General features: G+C 54.3%; 1 protein-coding gene and 1 long non-coding RNA gene across 9 annotated transcripts in view; both read right to left on the bottom strand.

The window, feature by feature from the left end:
* The window catches only part of MYO18A (myosin XVIIIA), a 107,411-nt gene that overhangs the window by 71,059 nt on the left and 18,248 nt on the right, over nucleotides 1-18,104 (bottom strand). The gene's annotated exons all lie outside the window — the stretch shown is intronic.
* On the bottom strand, nucleotides 2,087-5,892 carry LOC142458195 (uncharacterized). The gene is made up of 3 exons (XR_012786407.1): nucleotides 5,665-5,892; nucleotides 4,621-4,684; nucleotides 2,087-2,975 (listed from the first exon to the last, which is right to left on the bottom strand). It is a non-coding gene; the product is annotated as an uncharacterized LOC142458195 (long non-coding RNA).

Below are 18,104 nucleotides of genomic sequence, written 5' to 3'. Positions count from 1 at the left end.
ACAACTTCTCTCTAATTCTTAAATGCTTTCTCCCCCACACCCCCACTATCATGACCCCAATTCTACCTTACAAATCCAGCTAGACCAGCGGATGTACACTGGTACAGATAGGAACCGGAAACACAGGGAATCCAGGACAGATGATCCCTTCAGGACCAGTGGTGAGAGTGGCGATACCTGGAGGGTGGAGGGAGGTTGGGGTGGAAAGGGAGAACCGATTACAAGGATCTACATATAACCTCCTCTCTGGGAGATGGACAACAGAAAAGTGGGTGAAGGGAGACGTCAGACAGTGTAAGACATGACAAAATAATAATAATTTATAAATTATCAAGAGTTCATGAGGGAGGGGGGAGCGGGAAGGGAGAGGGAAAATGAGGAGCTGATACCAAGGGCTTAAGTGGAGAGCAAATATTTTGAGGATGAGACCAACGAATGTACAAACGTGCTTGACACAATGGCTGTATGTATGGATTGTGATAAGAGTTGTATGAGCCCCCAATAAAATTATTTTTTAAAAAGGGGAGAAATATTTTACAATATATAATTACATATTGTTTTTATGATGAATCACTATACCTTAATGATGCTCAGTTTGTAACAATGAAAAGACATCCTGCATATCAGATATTACATGACGATTCATAACAGTAGCAAATTACCGTGATGAAGTAGCAATGAAAATAATGTTATGGTTGGGGGGGGGGGTCCCCACAACATGAGGAGCTGTGTGAAAGGGTCGTGGCATTAGGAAGGTTAAGAACCACTGCTCTAAAGCAGAGTCTACTGAAAGAAAAAACCCACCATGTGTGAACGGAAGCTCAAGGAGTCAATAAAGCATTATTGGTCTTCGAAATTTGTTCTTCAGAACAGAAAGTCCGACTGAAGAAACAGGAGGAAGGTGGCTCAAGGGAAAGAGGATCCGAGGAGGGAAATGCGGAGCAAGTGGAAGTTGCGACACAGGAAAGCCAGGGTGAAACCGAAAGGAGACGCTGCCTCTCACGAGGACTTAATGTCCACCCAGTAAAACCCTGATAGCCCAGGGACTGCTGTGAGCCTTCAGAGAGGACACAAGGCTCCTGGTCGGACGCCTGTCCATCCGAGGTTAAGAATTCAAGTATTGACAGCATCCAGCCCGTTGTCCTAGAGCTGACCCCAGCCATGGCCGCTGCGTGTGTCTCAGAGTACGAAGGAGCATCGGGTGTTCTTGGATGAAATCGCTCCGGATGCGGATCCGCCCCGGCCTCGGGCAGCAGTGCCACTGGTGAGGCGTGAACCTCTGACCTCTTGGTTTAGCAGTGGAGCACTAAGCCATTACCGTCTGCGCCACCCGTGAACTCTATAACAGCACGAGGGTCACAGTGCGCAGCACTCACTGTCTCTGCTTAATAGCATCACACACGGGGCGGGGGTGTTCTTGTTAAACTCACCGTGTGGGGTGCGGGGTTGCTGATGGCGGAGTCAGCTCTTGCCTGAGATTAGATGCCAAAGCCAGTGCATGCCAGCCCCAAAGTGGGGCACAGTCAAAGTTCCTCCTAGAGAAACCCTAAGTGTCCCACAACATCTGCCAGCCATGGTTTTGCATGCTGTATAATCGGTGGGCAAGTGTCCTGTGCATATAATAAAGCATATTGTAGCTAATCATGGACACCAGATAGTAAAACACACGAACACAGTTTGTATAAGAGCATTTTGCTTTTACAAAAGCCACATCGTTGAATCGATGTTAATAATGTGCAGAGGACTAACCACAGCCACCCGCGCTGCCCGCCCGCCTGCCCGTGGAGAGGATTCTGATTCAGTGACTCTGTAGGGCTGTATAGAGCGATGCCCTTGTTTCTCCCTGCCAATTCCGACTCATGGGGACCCGCTGTGGGTCCCGACGGTCCATCTTTGACAGACTGCCTCGTCTTTCTCCGGAGAAAGTGGCTGGTGGGCTCGAACCATGGATCCTTTGACTAGCTGCCCAACACTGAGCCTCCTTAAGCCATGACAATACAACACAAACCAATGTTTCAAAGGACATTTGATTTATTTGTCTAAATCGTCCCCCCCTGGAGAGCCAAGACTTAGTTCTTTCCTCCTTTAGATCCCCCTGCCCACCCAGCACCCGGCACACACATACACATCGGTTCGGTTCGGCTGACTGGAAAGGCACGTGGCTGAGGAGCAGGGTGGAGCAGAATGGGGGACGAGAGGCTATCTCCACCTTCTGTTCCTCTGTTCGACCATGGTGGGGGCGTGGGGTACGTGGGAGATCCCTGGCTGTTTCCGGCACCTGGCCAAGGTTGGTGCTGAAGCTGAGCTGATGCCAAACCTGATCCGAACCCACTTATTCAGGAGCAGGGAGCTCGGAGGGAGGAAGGAACTCACTTGTTCAGCCCATTGGCATGCGGTACCTAGAGGAGACGCTCGGGAAGCAGGTGCCTGCTGCCTTTTCCTCTCGAGGTAGAGGTGGCTCTTTGTGATTGTATTCCCGGCGTCTGCCAGCACTCCGGAGCCCAAGCCATGCCATACACGTGAAGCGCTCCGTGGCTAACCAAAAAGGCCGGCAGTTTTAACCCAGCAGCTGCTCCTCGGGAGACACATGATGGCAGGCTCCTTCTCGGATTTCAGCCTCGGAATCCCGATGGGGCAGTTCTACTTGTGCCATAGGGTTGCTGGGTGTCAGATTCCCATGTGATGGCGAATGGGTATCTTTCGGTTTCCCTGGCAGGAGACCTGTGACAGGGATGCACTGTAGACCTGTGCTAAGGGAGCAAGTGAGACAAGATGACCCTGTGCACACTGCCCACCCCCAGACCAGCGAAGGCGAGGAGACCCCGGGGGGCACAGGGTCCTTCCTTGAGCCAGCAGAGGCGCCCATCACCTAGACAAGTCCGAGGGAAGAGCCGGTGTTCAGCTGGGGAGGCAGAGCGGTGCAAACAAACTGCTTGGCTTTGGGCGATGCAGGACGGCGGGGGTGTGATGTGGAGCTGAGGAGGAGGAAGAGACCTTTAGAGTGACGGCATCGTGTCTTAGAAGGCCAGAGCTGGGGCAGCGTGAGACGTGAGGTGTGGACAGCACGTCTGGACAAAGTCGCTGTCACCGCTCGTTTGCTGCCATATTGAGTTGGCATCCATTTGTGGCAACACAGGAAAACCATGGTTTTAGAACTAAAATGGTAGAAGGGGATACTATTAAGAAGAGCCCTTCAGTGGGCCTCTTATTTCTGCTCCCCACTACTCATCCTTTCATGCACCTGCCATGTGTGCAGGGAATGACATGCCAATGACTAATTCCAAACCTCGGAACATACTCTCTGCTATGGAATGGAGTCAGTGCTGACTCACAGCGGCCCTGGAGAGCAGGGCAGAACTGCACCTGGGAGGTTCCCAGACTGACTTTTTATGGGAGAAGAGAGCCCCATCTTTTCCCCATAGGACAGCTGGTGGTTTCAAACTGCCGACCTTGCAGTGAGCACTCCAATACATAACCTTTATGCTAACGGGCCTCCAACAAGACTGGGTGGAACCCTGTAAATAGGGTCAGTGGTATGCCTAGTCAGTTTTGCTACCCCTGGGGGTTTTAAAGAAGCCACTTCAAAAGCAGGAATGGGGAATCTCACTGCCATAAGGAAAGGTGAGCCAGGAGTGGAGCGCATCATTTGGACCCCAAGATCCCTGTGCATGGAATCTCCTCAATCTAGGCACCAGAGAGCCGTGACAGCAGGGGAGTGGCCCCAGGGGCAAGAGCCAAAGAATCAAGAGCTACAGCCTGAGACAGAATGGGGGGCCCACAGCCAATGTGCAAGGACAGCTGGGTCCCTCTGAGAGGAGGCCAGCTTGTGGAGCGTGGGGCCACCAGAGACTTAATTGAAGGAGCTAGGTTTGCGGACCACCCAGGAAGATAGGGCTGAGCACCTGCAGGCTGGAGCTTATGTCAGAGTGTAGTGCCCTTGGGGAGTCTATTGGCAGCCCTAAAAGAGCCTAGTGATGCTGCACAAGCATGGGAGAGGCCAAGGGGCCGCATGGCTGAGAGACCAAGGACCAGAAGAGGCCCACCTGTTGCGGTCACAGTCCCACACTCTCCCAACAGTGCCACCAGGTCCCTCATGCCCCTCACAAAACCCTGGTGAGTCAGTGCCGAGAAGGGGAGTTGTAGACTGGGGAGTTGACCCGTGGAGAGTTGAAATGATTCCCCTCAAATCTCATAGATAATGATCAACGGGGACCAGATTTGGACCCAGGCTCTTCTCCTTCGGGGCCTGGCTTCTTCCACTCTACTACAGCCTGGAATACACAAGAGGCGCTCTAGGCGTCTGGAGAGTGAAGGGGCATGAGGGACCCTGAGCTTCCAGAATGCTCACAGGAATATCACTGTGGTTACAGCATTCCCTGGTAACCTTACGGTCAGCGGTTTAAACCCACCAGTGAAAATAAATAGAAAGAAACAAAAATTTAAAAAATAATAACAAACCCACTGGTAGCTCGGCAAGAGAAGAATACAGCCGTTGGCTTCCACACTGATTATCGCTGTGGAAACCCTCTGAGGCAGTTCTATTCTGAACTACAATACAGAATCGCTGTGAGTCACTCAACAGCAAGGAAGGGTCTCGTAGGGGCGGGAATGCAAACCTACCAGAAGGACGCCAGGAGGGGAGGAGGCGGGAGGTCCACCAGTAGAAAGTCCCCAGACAGCTTGGCTGAAAGACAAGGAGGGCTCCGGCCATGGATGCAGAGGAAAGGGCATCCAAGACAGAGCATCAGGAGAGGGTGGAATAGGGGTACAGAATGCACTGGGGTGGGGGAGTTAGGGGAAAGAGACCTCTAAAGACCCCAAGAATTCAAGCTTATGGGAGTAAGCGAGGACAGTGTAAAGTTATTATCCAAAACAGAGATGGGAGCTGGTTTGGAGCAAAAAAGATTAAAAACACTAAAAGTGAGGTTCTGTTTAACATCTTTTAGAAAAGACTATTCCCTGAATCCTAGTTCTTTCTCCCACTATCTTTTAAAGCAAAACTCCTAAAAAAACAAAAACAAATAACAACGGGGGGGGGGAGTCGATAAACACGATCTCTCTAAATCCTAGGTTAGGAACCTGTTTTCTGCCAAGGGCTATTTGGGTTATGATATCAGTCGCAGCCATGCTGGTCAAACATTTAATGAACTCAACCCTAAAGTGAGGGCACCAAGTGCTTCCCTGGTGAGTCTGTGCTGGCAGCTGGTAGTGATATTCCGGCAGACCTTATACAGCCCCAGGGGCAAATGGTCCCCATTCCCGTTATAAACGGATATTAATTGTATACTGCTTGTATTACTAATTTGCATTGGTTACAATGTCATTACTAGAACGCTTTGTTTAGGGGACTTGGGGCTAGTAGTGTTTCAAGCATTCATCCTTCAAGGCTGGGGAGGGCATGGGGCACTCCTGCTCACTGGGGTAGAAGGGCACCCCCTCCACAATGGCAGGTGGACACGCTAAGACCCCCAATTCTGAGGTTCTCCAGTCATAGAGCATGAATCATGGGCTGTCTTCAGAGCAAGAAGGCTTGGCCTTTCTTGGGAAGAATTACCCTTTATACCTAACATATATATATGTATATGTATATACATATATATATATATAATGCAATAAAGTGCTTTCTCTTTTTAAGCGACAGTGAGGGGAGACAGGATGACTTACAGTGATCGACACAAAGACACCAATTGTTTTAAATTTCCACTGGACGCCGCCCATCAGTGGAAGAGGTAGCGATGACCTGGGGACCGGCTGAAAGGTTGAGAAGGAATCTGGAGAGGCCACCTTTGATCACGCACGTCCGCTGACCTCGCCGGGAGCAGAGTCGGTGTGGGCGGGGTCCGGCGCAGGCCCAGGCTTCCGGGCCCCGCCCCCGACCGGCGTGTGGGCGGGGCCAGGGCGGGGCCGGGCCAGGCGTGCGCCGGAAGTCCCGGAATGCGCCCGCCTTGCAGCGCCGCGGGAGCCCGGCAGAGGGCGGCCGCCCCCTTCTCGCCGGCTCGCTGGCGCCGCCGAGCGCGCGGCGGGATCGCACCTCCGCGGGCGCGCCTCGGCCCCGCCCCTGGGCCCCGCCCCCAGGACGCGTCCCCGGGGAGCCGGAGGCCGGAGGGGCTGCCGGGGCAAGATGGCCTCTGGTTTCGCTCTGAGGGAGCCGGCCGAGGTGGTGGCGATGCGCGCGGCGCCGGCATTGTTTTGGTCACTCTCTAGCCCCAAAGCCTAAAACGCGTCCACCACGGTAGGCGCTTCCTGACTGAGACAGCATGGTGGGACGGTCGGAAGCCCCAGTCTCCGCGACAAGGGGGGGGGGGCGGTCCCGTGCAAACAATCCAGCAGGCTCCGAGTTGGCCGCCAAGCCAAGGCCAAGGGCTCGGGCACTCCTCCAGCCCCTGCCTGCTGGGGACCACAACCCCAAGGCTAAAGTGGGCCCTGAACCCAAGCAGTGACATCAGGGCTTAGGCTGCCGAGTCCACCTGACTGGCAGTTCCAGCAGGCCTGCTACTCCCGTGAGGACGCCGGGGGCTGCCGGGGATTTCCACACTGCCTAGCTTTGTGGGCCAGCCTCCCGCAAGGCCCCACCTTTAGGATTGTTCCCCTCGATCCTCACGGATCCTCACGGAGTCTCGGGTCACTTCAGAGCCCCAACATGTGCCATCCCCCCTCTCCTCCCCTCCCCCTCTGGCAGACAGAGGGTAAGCATAATGAAGCATTGTTCTCTCTTTTCATGTAAACAACTCCTCTCTGTTTCCACAAGTGAAAACAGGAGAGCCAGTTGAAGGGTCAGGCACCCAGATCTAAATAAAATACCAGTAAGGACCCCCAAGAGGTGTGGGAGGTAGAAACCTGTGGTGCTGACTCTCAAGGTCAGAGGCCTTGGGGGTGGGGGGGGGGTGTCCTCCAGGCACTGGCCATTCAACAAATACTGGAAGACCTCTGGAGGCGCCGTATTGAGCCAGTTTCTAGAACTCTAATGTAAAAATCGAGCACAAACCCTTGTCTCTACGACAGCGGTTCTCAACCTGTGGGTCACGACCCCTTTGGGCAGGGTCGAGTGACCCTTTCATCACAGTAGCAAAATGACAGTGAAGTAGCAAGGAAAATAATCTTATGGTTGGGGGGTCACCACCACATGAACTGTACGAAAGGGTCTTGGCATGAGGAAGGTTGAGAACCACTGCTCTAGAGCAGCCTGCTGAACTCTTTGAAGTAAAAGTCAAGCACCAACCCATCTCCAAAAGCAGGAAGGAAGAAGTGGCAGCCTCTGCCTTTCCAACCAGCCCACCACCTCCGCATGAAGAGCCGGGCCAAGTCCACCGGGGCATGTGAGCACCTGTGTCTTACAAAGCCGGGCAGAAGACACGCTTGGCAAGGTGGAGCAGCACTGCCCCAGTTGTGGTGGCATGGGGCCAGGAACCTATTGGCCCCGGGGCATTGGGATTCCAGAGTTGGTGAAGTGTAGAAATTGCCAGAGAAGCCAAGCCTGCCTTGAGAATGAAGGAAGAATAGCAACCTCCCCAGACTGAGGGGGCTGCAGCCACCATGTCTCTGTGGGAGCAGTCAAGAGCTGCGCTGTCCCAGATGGCAACCTCTGGCCACCCGTGCCTGTTGGAATTGAGATCAAATTGAAAATGTAGACAATGGAGTTACTTCTGACTTCATCGCTAAAATGAAATAACATCTAGAAATTGGTCAATCTGGCCACATTTCAGATGCTCAACATCCACCAGCCTAAGATGCAACCAACCCAAATCCTTTGCTGCCAAGTTGATACCAACTCACAGCAGTCCCATGGAGCGGAGGAGAATGGCCCCAGAAGATTTCCAGGGCTGTACATCTCTACAGAAGCAGATAGCCACCTCTGTTTCCCTTCGAGGAGCTTGGTAGATTCAAACCATCAACCTTTTGGTCAGCAGCTGAACACTGAACCACTTACACCACCGGGCTCCTTCCTATGTGGCTGCCTTGGTCGGATGCTGCTGAATCGGTCCCGGCTCATAGCGAACCCATGTACCACAGAATGAAGCACTGCTGGGTCTGGAGCCAGCATCACAGGCCCTGCTATGGTTGAGTCCACTGTTGGAGGTGCCGTGTGGATCCATCTTGTTGAAACTCTTCCCCTTTTCTCGCTGCCCTCTACCACCAAGCATGGTGTCCTTCTCCAGGGACTGGTCTCACTTGATAACATGTCAGCTTCTCCATCCTCCTCACTTCTAAGGAGTAGCCTCGCTGTACTTCTTCCAAAGAGGATTTTTTTTTTCAATTTTCTGGTCAACCCGTGGTATATTGTATACTCTTCCTCAATAACAGAAGTCAAAATGCGTCATCAATTCTTCGGTCTTCCTTAGTCAGTGTGGGGCTTTTGCATGTGTCTGAGGTAACTCAAAGTCATGGCTTGAGCCAGGCGCACCTTAGACCTCAAAGTGACACCTTTGTTCTGTGACACTCTAAAAGGGGTGTGTTTTGCCCCCACGCAATAATACATCATTTGATGTCTCGACTGCTGTTCCCAGGTGAAGTGTGATGCTCGACAACTTCGATAAGTTCTTCACTTCTGTGGGTCCGCTGGAAAGGCCTTTTATTTTCTTTATAGTGAGGGGTAAACCCTCCAGAAGGCTGTATGTAGTCTTTGTCATCGGTAAGTGCTTCAAGCCCTCCTTCCTGTCAGCAGGACAGGTTGTGCCATCTGCGCATCTGTCGCAGGCTGTGAGTGATGCTGGCCCTTCATCTGGTGATGCTAGGTGCTCAGCACACGACTGACGAAGCGTGGTGACGAGAGGCAGTCCTGACACCTGCATTTCTTCTGGTTTTAAGCCATGCGCTAACCTCTCTTCTGTTCAGACGTCTGCGTACAGGTTCTCCAGGAGCACAGGTAAGTATTCCACATGTGGCTAGAGAATGCCAGATTGGACAGCACAGATTCTAGAACAAGTCCATCTTTCCAGAATGTTCGACTGGACAGGTTTGGTCTGGAGGTTCCCCCTTTTGGTTTGTCCTGGTTACCCCTGACAAAGACTCCTTCAGTTGATGCTCCTGACTATGCTGCTGCCCTCCTCCCCTCCATCTCACAATCTGCCCAGACCCCATCCCCAGGACCCTAGAGGCACAGTCCATGGTCCCTCAGCCTCAGAAGGAGGCGGAGGAGGGGACTGTCGCCACAATCGTTATGGCCCAGCCTGGGAACAGAAGCCAGATGCCAGGGGGCTGAAAAGACAAAGCTGAATGAAAGCTTGGCCCCACCCCCAAGGCATCCCTGGCCTAGGATAAAGCCCCTCAGTGCCACACAATTGTCCCTTGTTTCTGCAGTGTCTCCGGGCCATGCATGGGTAGGATGTCTGGAATATCGTGATCTGAGGCCCTGGAGGGCTTCCCCCTGGCCCCGCCATCACCCACTGTCGGACTCATGTTAGTGCTCTCAGAGACATGTTCCAGCAGAATCCTGGATTCTTAGGGACAAATAAAGCCAATGACCCAGGCAGCATGACCCAGGGTTCTGCCATGGGTCAGCGAAAACCACACGGGCTGCTCTGCGCGGCCAGCTGGATGAACCAAAGGAGGAGAAAGGAGGCGGGGCGGGTTGGGTATGCTGCAGGGGCTCCAGGGCCAGGGCCTGGCCACCATCCGTTCCATCACGGGGACTTCACGTGAGAGGCTTTGCTGCCGTGATGAGAAACTCTGAGCGTATGCATGTGTGCGTGCGTGCGTGGGAACAAGTTTGTGTGTGTGAAGGATGGAGGGAGCAGGGGACCGGCCAGTGGGGCCTCTCTGTGCTCTGCTTCCATTTCATCCTCAGCTCCTGCTGAGCCCAGAGCCACATGTGCTGTCAGGAGCACAAGGGATGTGACGAAACACATCAGCTGTTGGAAGAACTTCCCCCCAAAAACCCAAACCAAAAAAATCATGCACTTGTACAGCTGGAAGACACACAGGCAGAAAGAAGCCGGGCACGCCAGAGGTGGTGGCATCAACGACAAGTCCAGGGAGGGAGGTCAAACGCAGAACAAAACCAAGCAGCACAGCTCAGAGCCGGAAGGGAAAGTCTGGGCACAGCCAGCTCCCCTTGGAGGTTACTCTGCAGCCTTGATCGGGCTTGGTCACCTGTGAGCCTTATTTCCCTAGCTCTACCTGAACGATGGGCAAAAGTGCCAATCTAGGGACCACAGTGAAGCCCTTCTGTCTCCGTGACCAGAGCTGAGTCATTAAGACCTCAGACATTCCTGTGGGCAGAAGTCCACAGAGTTCCCAAGCACCAGAATGCACCCTGGGATGTCCCCTAGCCCCCGTGGCAGAGACGCGTCCGTGACGGGGATGGTGGCGATGCTCACTCTGGTTGCAATTGCTGCCTGCAAGGTACTCTCCTAGGCGATTCACCTGTGCTCCAACCCAAAACCAAACTCACTGCCATCGAGTCGATGTGGACTCAGCGCGACCCTGTAGGACAGGACAGAACCGTCCCTCTGAGGCTCTGTGTAACTGAGTAACTCTTTTTTTTATTATTATTAAATACTTTTACTATGGCTCTTACAGCTCTCACCACAATCCATACATCCATCCACTGTGTTGAGCACATTTGTACCTTATATGTTGCCATCATTTTAAAATCATGTTCTTTCTACTTGAACCCTTGATATCAGCTCCTCATTTTCCCTTCCCTCATGAACTCTTGATAATTATAAATTATTTTCCTATCTTACACTATCTGCTGTCTCCCTTCACCCACTTTTCTGTTGTCCATCATCCTGGAAGGGGGTTATATGTCAATCCTTGTGATGAATTCCCACCTTCCCCTTCCTCTCCTGGTCTCTCTACTCTCATTATTGGTCCCGAGGGGTTTATCTGTCCTGGATTCCCTGTGTTTCCAGCTCTGATCTGTACCAGTGTACATGCTCTGGTCTAGCTGAATTTTGTAAGGTAGAATTGAGGTCATGATAGTAGAGGGGAGGAAGCATTAAAGAACTAGAGGAAAGTTGTATGTTTCAACGGTGCTATACTGCACCCTGACTGGCTCGTCTCTTCCTTGTGACCCTTCTGTAAGGAGATGTCCAATTGTCTACAGATGAGCCTTAGATCTCCATTCAGCACCTCCCCTCCCCTCCCCCCATCACTTTGGTATGATTTTGTTCTGGGTTGAGACTGTAACTCTTGACAAGAGTAGAAATCCCCTCTGTCTCCCTCAGAGACACTGGTGGTTTCAAACTGCTGGACTTGCAGTTAGCAACCTAACATGCAAACACAACACCACTGGGGCTCCCCTCGTGTGCACTAGAGGGCTTCAAAAGCTCACGTGAAAATGTTCGTCATCCTTCTATTCCATTGTCCATGAACTCTTCGAAGGCCCCTCGTATTAACCGAACTAATCCTCACAACCAGCTTCTGAAGAAAGCACTATTTCTATCCTTATTATATAGGTAAGGGAAATAAGGCACAGATAAATTAAGTCATTGGCCTAAGGTGACCCAGCTTCTAAGGAGCAGAACCAGGATTTGAACCCAGATCATCTAGCTCTAGAGTGCATGCCCCAACCAAGCCATCTCAGTGTGTTGACAACACACACATGACTTTCTGCAACCCCAGGTGGATGGACCGGCTTCTCATGCTGCCGACCTCCCTCTCTCTCCTCAAAACGAGCTGGAAGCCGTGTCCACAGCCAAAGCATCCAACACCATATTGGCCAAGCGGTTGTTTCTATGGCAACAAGAGCTACAAGAGTTGTGAATTTTGAAGGCAGGTGGAAAAGGGGACCGTTTTGAGTACAAGTCCCTCTCAGAGGCACAGATGAGAGCTCTCGAAACCAGTGGACGAGAAAAGACAGTGGGGCAGGGGGGCTCAGTCCTGATCCAAGCAGGAAGAATCTGCCTTGCCCCAGAGTCCAGCCCCTGTGCTTGGGAGCCACCTTCCGCTGCCCAGAGAAGGTGAGGGCAGAGAGCAGGAGTCCTTCGGACGAGGTGTGGGCAAAGAGGGCAACCCAGCCCAAGTGTTTATCTAGGGTGCGTGGGAGGCACCCTGGCCATCCAGGTGGGGTTGTCCTGCCACAAAGCCAGGTCTGCTCCCCGGGTCCCGCAGGAATGATGGGTGGAGGCAAGTGAAGAAAGAGGTCCTGGGAGAGGAAGGCAGATGGGCATTGAGGGAGGGCGAGGGCATTTTGGGTGAAGTGGTCAAGCTGGCACTCTCCAAGCCGAGGCCTTGTTCCTGCCGGCCCTTCAGCACATCGAAACAAGAAACTCCTGTCCTTGTCTAGAAAGGTGGGGGGCCAGACGCCCAGGCTGCCAGACAGAGCCAGTGCCACGGGGAAGCGGGATGCTGGCTGGTTACTTGATTCCAGGAAGATGGACCACAGCACCCACCCTCTGCCCCCCCCCCCCCCCACCTCTCAGGCGGCAGGCCCAGTTTCCCCGGAGCTTCTATTGATCTTGCTCCCTGGCCGAGCGAGTGGGCACTTAGACTCACGCAGTGCCTGGGTCATTTGGGTAACCTAGACTGCCTGCTAAGGAGGGATGTCAGGCTGTGCCAGGCTCAAGTCGGACAGCCTGGACAACTCTGGGGAGGACAGGGTAGAAGGGGCCAGCCCTGCCCTGGGAGGAAACCAGCTACTGCCTAAAACCAGTGGACAAAGGTGGGCAGCCAGGGCAGGGCGCAGGAAGACCCGACCCCACCCCTGCTGTCCCTCAAAGGCTCCACAGAGCGCTCCAGACAGTGTCCCCTTGGTGCGAGGGGACTGGGCATCCCAGAGGCCTGGCCTGAGGGAGCTGTCCTTGCTTGACCTCCAGCCCCTGCCCCCCTGCCGAGATGGACTTTGCTGCAGAGGTCTCTGTGCAGAAAGCACGGGCTCCCTGGGCACCGAACTCAGAGTGTGGCTCACCAAGGCTTCCTGTGACCCCCTCCTCGTGGGGCCAAGGCTGTGGGGGCACCTACACCCTGGCCTTCCCCACAGTCCAGAGCCATCCCACATACTGCCCTCTTCCACCCCAGAGCTGGGGAGGCCACATATCCTGCTGTAAGAGACAGCCCAGAATTAAGTACTCTAAGAGAGGTCTCCCTCCCTGCATGTACCCCAGGGCAAGGCAGTAGAGACCCCACCCCGGGAGGGAGAGAGGCAGAGAGGAAGTGAGTCAGCTCCTTACAGGAATAGGAATGGGAGGGAGGAGCCAGCGGCTCCAGGGGCAGAGGGCACAGAGGCCAGAAGGTCACCGAGAGGAATCAGGCCCTGGAGACGGTGGGGGGCCACCGAGGGGCGCATAGCTCGAGGTGATCAATTCAGCAGTGTCACCTCCTGCCCAGGCTAACTGGGCCAGAGGACCTAGGTCTGGTAGGCATAGCCCCACCTGAAGACGGACTCAGAGGCGGGTCCCCTCCCTGACTCACTCCTCACCAGAGGAAGTGAGGCCTTGTGGGATAAGGCCAGCCGCCCTCTCCTCCCTCCCTTTCCGAGCTCCAGTCTCTGGTCTCTAGCACCACCTCCCTGCCCCCCAACCCACACCCTCTCCGGAGGCCTCCAGCTCCAGTAGCCCCAGCTCCCTATGACCTGCCACCGTGGGGGGTGGGGGGCAGAGCAGAACAGTGGGGTCGTCCTCGCCTCTGCCCTGGCCCTCTCGGGCAGCTCCCACCCCTGCAGAAGCTGTCCCCAGGCTCCCACCGGAATCAGTATGTCTGAGCTCCAAGAATCCTTGCTGTGAAAATTCCCAGCCTGCTAACATTCCAGCCTGCAGGCAGCCCAGGGAAAGCAGGAGGGAAGAGGAAGCCGTGAGCCCCTCCGGGCCCACATTCCACCCTCTGGGAACAGGCACATTCCTCCGAGGTCCCTTGGTCACTGTGTGGCCCCCCCACATCACCAGGAGTCTGCTTCTCATCCTGGCCTGGCGCCTTCCTGGGGGCTGCTGGGCAGGGGCAGGGGCAGGCAGCTGGCTGCCTCTAAGACTCTTCTCCCACAGCCTGTCCCCCAGGTTCTTGCTTCCGGAGGCCCCCAGACATCTCTCCTCTACTGTGAGAGACGGCAGTCCCTGGGGGCATGGGAAACAGAGGATGGGGTAAAACATGGTGGGACACCACCCCCGGGTCACCAAGGTCAGTTGCAGGTGGGAGATCTAGGACCCCCAACTGAGCTACATGAGGGAAACTAGCCCGACTGAGAGACCAGTGCCTGCTTCTGGAACTGGCTCCTTCCACCAGCAAACTTCAGCTGCTCTCCCGAAGTGCTCAGCATCGTGAAAGAACAAGAAAGCGCCTGGTTTGCAGCCTTGAGGTAGGGGCCTGACGTGGTTGGGGAGATTCACAGATGGCTTCCCTGAGGAAAGGGGATTCAAGCCAGCGGGGCAGGGGGGGGGGCGAGTAGGGAGGGTAGGTGTGGATGTGGCTGGTCCGTGGAGAGAGAGCACTACAGGCAAAGGGGACCAAGAGCCCTGGGTGGAAGTCCAGTGGAGCTCTGCACTGCCGACCCTGCTGGGCACACACAACACCCCGCAGCAAGGGGTGGGCACTGAGCCAAGGGGGTCCCCTGGGGATCATGCTATCCCAGGTGCTGTGGAGATGAGGACCTGCACGCCAGCCAGCATCCCAAGGTGAGGGGGGTGTCGTCCCTGCCTTTCCAGATCCAGCCGAGGAGCGGCCAAACCCACAGCAAACTCACTGCCATCGAGTCGATGCTGACACACAGCAACCTGGTGGCACAGAGTAGAACTGCCCCTGTGGGTTTCTGAGACTCACCCTCTATAAGAGCAGTGGTCCAGGGGTCACGGGCTGACCTGCTTCCTGCAAGAGGAGCGGCAGAAGGGGCACAAGTCTACCCTCAGTTTGGCCCTGTGGGACCCTATGCCAAGGCACTTCCTGTCCTGGGGCTTCCTTCCATGAGGGCTCCTGGCTCCCACAGGACCCCCTCCTGCCTGCTGCCATCACTTCCCCTACAGCATAGAGCTTCCAGACCCGGACCAGTCACCGTACTTCCTCTTCCCTTCTGGAAGGAAGATCAGGAAGCTTCAAATGACCAAGAGACGCAGAAAGCAGAAGGGCCCAGGCCTGGGCTGGCCGGGGGATTTATAAGGTGGCCAATAATGCCTTATTCCACCCTGTGCAGCAGGCTGGGAAAGGGCAAGGAGCTGATGGCCTGAGTTCAAGTCCTGGCAAGCCACTTCCTGGCTCTGAATCCTTCGGTAACTGACTTAACCTCGTGGCGATCCTTCCTCATTTGCGAAATGGAGAGCATTATACTACTACTCCATTGGGTTGCTGAGGAAATGAACCAAGGCCATACATGGGAGAGACTGAGAAAAGCCCCCAGCATGCTGTGAGCACTAGCTAGGACCCCTCCTGTAAGACCTTCCTGTCCAGCTGAATCTCACCCAGATCCGCGAAACAGCGCTCAGGGAGCATGTACGTGCCTGGCAGGCAGGCATAGTAGTGGGCACCAGACAGAGTGCTGGGCAAACCCCCTGCATTCTTCTTGGATCCTGAGCCTGTGCAAAGCAACTGCGTGGAGCCCCGTCAGGGCTGGCCGCTCTGTCCTGGTTCTAAGGAGCGTGCACACTGCTGGAGACATGGGGACCCCAGGTCTAAGGAAATCGTTTCCCGACCAAATCAGTTCCAACAACGGAAAAAATCGGCGTGGCCAACATGTTCCCCTGTATTCAACAGAGGCTGCTGCCAAGCACCCCACAGGACTGAAGGTTTGGCTAAGCACCCCCAACCCCCAAACTGCCCAGCAGGGTCAGTGGAGGTATGAAAGTCTCTTCCTTTGCTGGGTCTGTCTGGCACCCACAGGGCTGCTGGCTGCCTGGGGCATATCTGTACCCGCTGCCCAGAACTGACAATGGAGGCGCCAGGCAGCCTGCTCCGACTGAACGGCGGGGCAGCCCCTACCCCAACTGGGTCACTGCCCACCCCCCAGCCCCATGCTGCTCTCCACCCCAGGGGCGGCGGGAGCCCTGCTGGCAGGCAGAGCGCGTGCTTGTGGTTTCTGGGAAGCGCTGTAGAGATTTGCAGCATTTTTAAAATACTTGTGTTCCCACCCGCCACACACCGCCCCCCTTCACCCACTCCCCACCCACCCCCAGTCAGGGTGTTTGCCTATCTGGTATTTTCCAGAACCATTTCAATGTAAATAAGAGTAATTAGAAGGAAGCAGAGGGCAGGGTGGCCAGGGTGTCAGAGCAGGCCTTTGGGTTCCAGCTCCAGCCAGGGCCGGAAGGGGCCAGGCAGGGACCTCGCAGTCCTTGCTCCATCAGCGTTCCAAGCCGAGTCTGTAAAACCAGCCAATGGCCGTGGCGTGCCCCCACAGCCAGCTCAATGTGGCCTGGGCCTACCACCCCGGCTGGGTGGCCTGGGCACTCTGGGACAGCAGTTTCTCTAGCATCTCAGAAAGATGAAGCTAGGACGGTGTCTGTGAGGACGAAGGGAGATCTAGCAGATGGAAAAAGCTCAGTGCACTGCTCTGTCCCCTGGTCCCACGTACCCCACTACCCCAGGGCACCAAACACTAAAGACCACTGCCACTGAGTCGGTCTGGACCCTAGCAAGTCTAGCAGACAACGCAGAGCTGTTTCCCAGGGTTCCCAAGGCTATAGCCATTTCTGGGACCAGACTGCCTCATCTTCTTCCCACGAACCAGCTGGAGTGTTTGAAGAGCCAACCTGTGGTCAGCAGCAAACCTATGGCTTACAGGAGTCCAAGCCATACCTGACAGTGCCACCAGGGCTCCATAAGAAAGCAAGGACCATAAAAACCAACCCACTGCCATCAAGGCGATTCCCATTCAGAGATACCCTATGTAGAGTTTCTGAGCTGTGAATCTTTACAGAAACAGCCTCTTCTCTCTCCTGCAGAGCAGCTGGTGGGTTAGAACCCCTGACTTGGAGATTACCAGCCCAACACCTAATCCAAGGAGGAATTAATTGAAGAGACTAAGAAATTACCCCCTTCAGCTGGCTTCAGAGGCTAGAGAGAGGAAAGCTTTTACTACCTGCCCTGGTGGTGTAGTGGGTACGCACTGGACTGCTAACCGCAAGGTCAGCAGTTCAAAACCACCAGCCGCTCCGTGAGGGAAAGCTGAGGCTTCCTACTCGTGTAGCATCACAGTCTCGGAAACCCACAGGGACAGTTATACCCTGCAATATAGGATCACTGTGAGTCAGAAGCAACTCAATGGCAGTGAGTTTGGTTGAAGTTTCACATTACTGATCCCACCAACTCCATAAGCATATCTGTCTTACAGAAAGATATACAACGTTCAGTCCATAGACTGAGAAGCAACAGGCACCATGGTTCCCATCTCAGAGGTAATTGTGGGGAATGAGTAGGACATGTCTGCTTTTCAAGCTCTCGGAGGTTAGCATAATGCCCGTCTTCCAGAGGAGATCAAAGGTCACCTCATCTAGGAGGCCTCTCTTATTTGCCACTTCCTGCTTTCCCTCGGCCCCCCCCCCCCTAACCTGGACACACCGTCTGCACAACAGCTGGTTTGCATTTACTTACTGTGGTAGTTACTTAATCTGTTGGCAACTAGAGACTATTAAGAGTGAAGGGGTGGAGTTTAGCCTGTCAATCAGGTGGCAGCTTGACGACTTCATTTGGAGGTGCTAAGGAGATAAATAGCTTGCTGGAGGCAGGACACACACACTCTCTCACACTCTCCTCCTGCAAGACAGTGCTGTTGACAAGCCACATGGAGCTACGCTGAGAGAGCCACAGCCCTGGGGCTGGAGGAGCCATGTGGCGATCCATGCCAGCGCTGAGATGCTTCTAATGCCACTGGATCCACAAGACTTTCCACCCACTGGCCTGTGATCATCCTGCATTCAGCATCATTGCACGTGTTGTGTTAGTCTGAAGACGAATTTACAGACTGGTAATGCACATGTGGGCTAATATCAGACTTATGGACTTGATCTGGACTGGGCTGGGATGTTTTCTTAATGGACAATTGCTCTTTGATATCAAGTTTTCTTTTACACACACGAGTACCTCTGGATTTGTTTGTCTAGTCTACCCGGACTAACACTCTGACATCTAAGCGTCCCCTCTCAATGGGTTTCAGAAGCCCCTTGGGTGGCACAGACAGTTAAGTACTCAGCTAAAGCACTCAGTTACAGACTGGAAGCTTGGCTGTTTGAACCTAGAGAGAAAGG

This window comes from Tenrec ecaudatus, chromosome 10 (genome assembly GCF_050624435.1).
Source record: "Tenrec ecaudatus isolate mTenEca1 chromosome 10, mTenEca1.hap1, whole genome shotgun sequence".
Classification (NCBI taxonomy): Eukaryota; Metazoa; Chordata; class Mammalia; order Afrosoricida; family Tenrecidae; genus Tenrec; species Tenrec ecaudatus.
This window is presented reverse-complemented; position numbering and strand designations above follow the sequence as displayed.